The sequence below is a fragment of the Daphnia magna genome, linkage group LG2, assembly GCF_020631705.1.
Source record: "Daphnia magna isolate NIES linkage group LG2, ASM2063170v1.1, whole genome shotgun sequence".
Taxonomy (NCBI): domain Eukaryota; kingdom Metazoa; phylum Arthropoda; class Branchiopoda; order Diplostraca; family Daphniidae; genus Daphnia; species Daphnia magna.
The window spans coordinates 2,455,606-2,462,218 of NC_059183.1; the positions used below are offsets into that span (position 1 = coordinate 2,455,606).

At 44.2% G+C, this 6,613-nt stretch overlaps 1 pseudogene; it reads right to left on the reverse strand.

The window, feature by feature from the left end:
- Positions 1–1,091: 1,091 nt before the first annotated feature.
- On the reverse strand, positions 1,092–2,131 carry LOC123470001 (annotated as a pseudogene).
- Positions 2,132–6,613: the final 4,482 nt, after the last annotated feature.

Sequence of the window (6,613 nt, forward strand, 5' to 3'; positions counted from 1 at the left end):
ATTGGCTACTGCTTCTCCCCAAAGCTCTTGGGGCAGATGTTTTGCATGTAAGAGACACCGACATGCTTCAACGAAAGTCAGGTTGGCCCTTTCAGACACACCATTTTGTTACGGCGTGTGTGGGGCGGAAGACTCAAGACGGATTCCTTTGTTTGAGAACCAACTCTTGAATGAGTGGCTGGTGAACTCTCCGCTATTGTCGGACCTAAGAGTGTGAATCAGGTGGCCAGTTTCACTGCGGAGCATGCCTGTGTATTCCTTGAAGGTCTCAGCTACCTCAGATTTTTGCTTCAGAAAGTACACGCAGTGCCATCCGCTGTAGTCGTCGGTGAAGAGTACGAAGATGCGTGAACCACTTGGTGTTACTATGTGCATCAGACCACATACTTCCGAGTGAAACAGCTGTCCGACTTCATTGGCCCTTGTCCGACGGACTGGAAAAGGAGATCGCTTCATCTTGCCGCTCACACATCCAAGGCATGGTTGCGTTGTTGTGGTGTCGTCTGTGGGAAGAGCGAGACCATCTACCGTACGATTTCTAATCATTTCGGAGATGGTTTTGTGGCAGGTGTGTGCCAAACGCTGATGCCAGACAGCTATTGATGGAGGTGATGGTATCACCAGGCACGCCGAATGCTTAATTGAGTTGGCAGCAGAAAGTCTTGATTGAATTGCCAGATGGTATGGGCTCTCTCCTATACGCTCAGCAACCATGATGACAGCTTGGCGCTTTGCAAAAGTAACTCGTGTTTCTATAAAATGAACTGATAGGCCAACATTTGTAACTGCCGCGATCGATATTAAATTTGTTCCTAAACCAGGTACGTATAGGACTCTTTCGATCGTAGCCGTTTGCTGCGTTCCATTGCCCGTAACAAAGAATTCGATGTCTCCATAGCCGCATACGTGAACATTGGATGAGCCAATCCCCTTTACACTCCAGCTGCCGGATGACATTGCAGTGAATGTGGTAAAGAAGGCGCTCTGGTCCGTCATGTGTTGTGTCGTGCCAGATTCCGCGAACCAATCATCTAAACAGCGACTTATGAAACACGTAGAGGACAAATAGGCATTATCTGTGTTAAGTGGTTTCGTCTTTTCCTTCGTTTCAGGGGAGATAGTCGCCATTGCTGCAGTAGACCCTTCTTTTTCTTTGTTTCTTGCATCTGCTTGGTCTCGTTGTTTCTTACGACACACCATCATGGTGTGTCCCGGGTGTTGTTGCATCGATGGTATGTGCAGAACCTTACAGTGTACGGTTGATGCCTATTGTTGATTCGGCCACCTCTTCTGGAACCTCGACCACGAAATGCAGGTGTGAAATTTGAGCTGTTAGGACGATTGTGAGATGGGAAATTGTGGGCAAAGAAAGCCGTATCGTTTGCGTCAGTCGTTGTCCTTTACTCCAACGCTTCGCCATAATTTCGTCCTTAAGAAGACGAGATGTGAGGAGGGCAATCGTCTTTTCTGCTGCAGGGACACTGTCCCAGGCCGTGGGTGAAGCTTCGATAACTTGGTGGCAGCGTGCAGATTATTTTCGTCATGATTTGGATTTCAGAAACGGGGGCTTCAACGTCGTGTAGCTGGGAAGCCATTGTCTAGATCTCGGTAATGTGTGTCATGATATCATGATCATGCTGGAACTGGTATTATTCTGCTGCAACACGTGTTCATTCTCAACAGCATTTCTGAGGTGTTGTGCCGAAATGCACATCCACATCTCGTGGGCAGTCTTGCAGTTGACCAATGCTCGTTGTTGTTGGGTCTCAATTGCAGCAACTAAATAATTTCTTTCCAGCACATCTCTCTCTTGCCAACGAGTTCTTGCCTCGGTATTTGTGACTACACCTTCTCTGAGAATCTGTAAATTGATATGAATAATTTTCATCTGTGAGAGTATACAAAGATAAGCATTTTGTACAACGTACCTCAGCAGGTAATACTTCTTGTCCATTTACAATCTTAACCAACTGGTTTGTTCGAGTAACAGCCAGCAACCAAACTTCGATAGTGAAAAGTTTTGTCCGTTTAATTTTGCAATGTGGCTTACTTCTCTCAGTGTCGACATCCTGTGAAATTTCAGAAGTTAGAACGTTCTGTGGCCATAACCTGTTGAATATATACACAAGGTTATTCGAGTCACATGAGGCATCTGTATTAACTCATAAAGGATACGAAATCCCAACGTGTGGAACATACATAAGTTATACATTATTAACATTTGTCACCTACGGTGCTGCCCTCACAGGCAGGATTGTAGGTGGCAAGGGCCCTCTTAATTTATGTTAATGTTAAGAAGCCCTTGCCCCCTTTTTAATCGAGTATTGGCCTAGTAATCGAGTAATTAAGTACCCCCAGTCTCTCTCTCTCTCTTTAAACCGAGTCAGTGGAGAACTGTGTCCCCCCTCACTTTTCTAACAAAGAATACAGTTGTTCTCATCCTACCCGTCATTTTCATCTTCATTATTTTCACCCTCCATCCCTCATCTTTTCTGTTACGACGTTCCACTGCACGTGAACGTGTGTAACAACATTACAAAATAATCACCAGAATCGAATAAGCACAATATTGGTGAATGCAGTTTCCAAAGAGTTTATTTGGAACGAAAAAGAAAGAACGAGAGTTTAAGTTTGACAAGTGACTATAGCGTCGTTACCGAGTGACTGGCAGACAGAGAGAGAGAGAGAGGTTGGCTAAACAGCAACCACAAGAGAGAGACCTTCACTTGATTCTAGGCCGGTGGGTACTGACACATCCATCTAGTGATGTGAGTTTGCACCAAAAGAGAATGAAAACAATTTCCCCCTATATGGGATTGTTTCTTCCTGGAATTGATGTTAAAGTAAATAATAATTACATGAAATTATATGCATGTGTTTAAAATAATGATCTTTCTTCGGCTGCGTTGAAAGATACCCAACCCTGCCCTATGTGTTCATCACCCCGTCTACCCTCCCTTTTAAAGAAAAACAAACAAAAACTCTTTACCCCGCCAATAGGTGGCTTTAAAAAATGAAATTCGTGTTCGGATTTTTGTGCAGGATACTGTACAAATTTTGGTAGCGTCAGTTAGGATTGCAATTAATGCCACGTGGGTACGAATTTTGCCTTATTTGTTTTAGTCAAGAAAAAAGTTTCAAAAACAGTTGAACTGTTGTATATTTTAAATTAACTGACATGTTGTTATAAATTAAGCAAAGTTTTTTTTGTATTTTGTTCTATCTTATGTTGTGGAGAAAGTTATTGAATCTGCTGCCAATTGTTTACAGGAATCTGACTAATAACAGACATCTACCTAATCTACCGTTATTATCTTTTGGATTTTTCAGCCATTGCAAAGGACGGTGGTCACTAATAATTTCAAAAGGTTAATCCAAAAGGTAATGGCGGAAGTGTTTAATTGCATTAATCACAGCTAACGCTTCTTTTCCTATTGAACTGTATTTCATTTCGTATTTCGTTAGTTGTCTGCTGGAATAGACTATTGGATATTCTTGCCGATGCTGAATTTGAGACAATACCGCTCCTATTCCGTATTCACACGTATCAGTAAAAAGTAAAAATTTTTCGTTCAAATTTGGATACGCGAGAACTGGGGGAGTTACTAGAGAATTGTGCAATTTCTCAAAGGCAACCTGTTCCTCAGTTCCCCACGCAAAAGGTTTCCTACTTAAATCTTTATGCGTTAATCGAGTTAACGGCTTAGCTATTCAACCAAAATCTTTAAGAAATCTCCTATAATATCCGGCAAGTCCAAGAAATGATCTTACTTCGTCAACGGAACTTTTCGTTTGGTAATTTACTATTCTATCAATTTTACCGGGATCGGGTTTAATACCGTCCGTCGAAATAACATGAACTAGATAATCTACTGAACGTATAATTTGACGTTCAGTAGATCCCATATTTTCCAAAAAACACGAAATGGCACGTTGTTCCCGCAATTACTAAATTAAAATTTTAAATTCATAACTAGTAGTGCCGTGAGACGCTTATTACTAGCTATTCAGCATCAAGATCTAAAATGCTGTTTAAAAGATATGAGCAAAACATGCTATTAAATAAAAAAAGGGATTTGATTAAAGGTCCTGAAGACGCCCTTGGTAAACCAAGAGGGACATAAAATTTGCAAAATAATGAAAATTGAAACTCTATGTTCCACGTCGAGGTTTTATTTGTGTATGATAAGCCTTGATCTTTTTAAAAAGAACTCTTCTGAATACAAATTGATTATTTCTGGTTTTCAAAAACCAAAACTGGCACAAACTGATGAAATGATAATGAGGGGGCAGAGACTCAATAAGCTTAAATGTTTTGAACTTATACTTCAATGAAAAGGTAACAAAGGTGAACAAGAAATCCGTATTTAAAATGCCACAAATATGAGGTTTTCTGTTTATACTTTTCAAAAAAGGGATCATGGTTTAGGAGGAGTTTTCGTACAAAAAATCATCATATAAACTTCAGGACTAATGTTGCTTCCTTTGGGGGTGATTACATCTCCAGCTATATTTAAAACTCTTTCAGCTGGAGAGGGTGTTGTGAAAATGGTAAATAATTTCATTGCAACTGCAATGACTTGAGGAAAGGCAGACTTGGCAGACTTCTGATGGCCACCTCTGACTCCTTTTACAACCAATTGTGTCCGAAATCTGTTCCCCTATCCAACGAGGAATAAGTTTCCAGATCTCTTAATATTTGCACATCACTTACTGTATCCCAGCTTCCTCCTTATACGTCTTCATAGTGTACGACTCCTGAAACTCTTACCGAATCCGCTAGTAAATCTGTTTCCCTTGTTGTAATTCCGCAAGTCGGTAAAGATAATTCCCAGTTACGAAAACTTATGTCAAACGTTGCGTAAGAGGCCGTAGCAGGACTCGATACGGCATCCACTCGGAAAACATGAAAAAGCTTAGCATCAGGCGCTGCTTCAGGAAAGCGCTTACCCTCCATTTTTGCTAGGACCGCTGCTCGTGTTTCGCCAGTTAATTCTCCCCCCCCCCAAAGTTTCGCCTAAATCTAGCTCAGTATCGGGGGCAGTGCTAGGATTTTTCATGGAGAGGAACACTCCGAATGGAAAGTCACCTGAATCTGGAAGTCACCTTCCTTCCTCCTATGTAGAATACGTCAATGCCGGTCCACTTTTTACTGTCTAGGTGACAGTTCCTCTGGATTCCTTCCTGCTCCTGCAGAAATACAGCCGCCGCTCAGCTCGTCATCCTTCCTTTTCGGTCAATCGGCTTCAAGAATAAGCACACACTGCCCATGTATGGAGCGCATTTCTAGACTTCGTCCACGTTGAACTCGACGAACAGTTGCCGATTTGGCGATACCCTCAGGTATGGAGCCAATCCCGCGTCGAGGGGGATACCGACTCCTCTTTGCTGGTGGCTACCGGCATAGGAAACACACTGTTAATCTTCTGTAGGAAGAGTAATTCTCTGGCAAGGTGGGTCCAGCTGTCATTGAAGACTTTCCTCAGCTGCGTCTGCTCTCGCCGCATCTGACCCGCCGCCGCCATGAGAGCACTGATTTCGGACTCATGCTCCGCCAGGTGCCCCATGGTCACATTTAACAGGGTCGCCTGCTCCTGGAGAAGGTGTACTACCTCCAGACCTTTCTTGTAAAATGACTCGAGCCTCGAGTGCACTGATTTCAGGTCCTTTGTCGTAGTGGTCCCGAAGAGCCAGTTAAGCAGCTGGCCACCTCCGTCGAACAGCCCGCGCTTCCGCCTGGTTCCGTCGCCTTTCAGAGCTCGTTCCAACGCCCGAAATTCCTGCCTTCGGTGCTCCGCTCTTGCCTTGATTTCCGCCAAGTCACGTGCTGGACCTTCCAAAAACGGGGTGACTTCCATAAGGATATTCCCCGTTATTGCTTTGTCAAACGCACGGGCCATATCGTCTATACAAGCGGTGACAAGTTTTATTACTTGTTCAGTTCGCTAAGTGGGCACGTCATAGTTGAATACCCATTCCGAATCACCAAGGGCCAAAGTACCTTCTGGATGCAACACCGCTCACTTCTCTCTCATTTCATTTGCTTGAACCATTTGGCCTACGACAAAGACCAACGTGAAGAACAGGATGTTCTTCATCCAACTGGGTGCCCATTTCTTCCTGGTCGGACGACCCGCCGGTGATTCCGTTGCTGCTGGGACCGCTGAATCCTTTCCGTCTTGTATGCCTTCGTCCATTTCGGCAATCTGCTCCAATGGCCGGCGCCTCATTCTCCCCTTTTCTCTCCTGGCTGGCGGCTCCACAACTGCCGCAGCAGTGCTGGTGTCGGATGTCACCCCAGTGTCGGCTTCAAGCGGTTCACCCGTGTCGGTTTCGGCAAACGCCATACCCTCTTCAGTTTCGGTTCGTGCTTCTTCCGAGCAAGTGTCGGCACGCGTGACACCCGAGTCGGCGTCGGCATGCTCGACATCCAAGTCGGTGTCGGCATGCTTTAGCTTTTCAACCTCTTCGTCGCTATCGGACTCCTCGTCCGATTCCACAACAAACTTCTTCATTTGCGACACATGCACCACACCAGATTTTTCCTACTTGGTTTACAAAGTTCGTAGTTCAACTCAGTGACATGCCTGATCACTTTGGAGGACCCCACGTA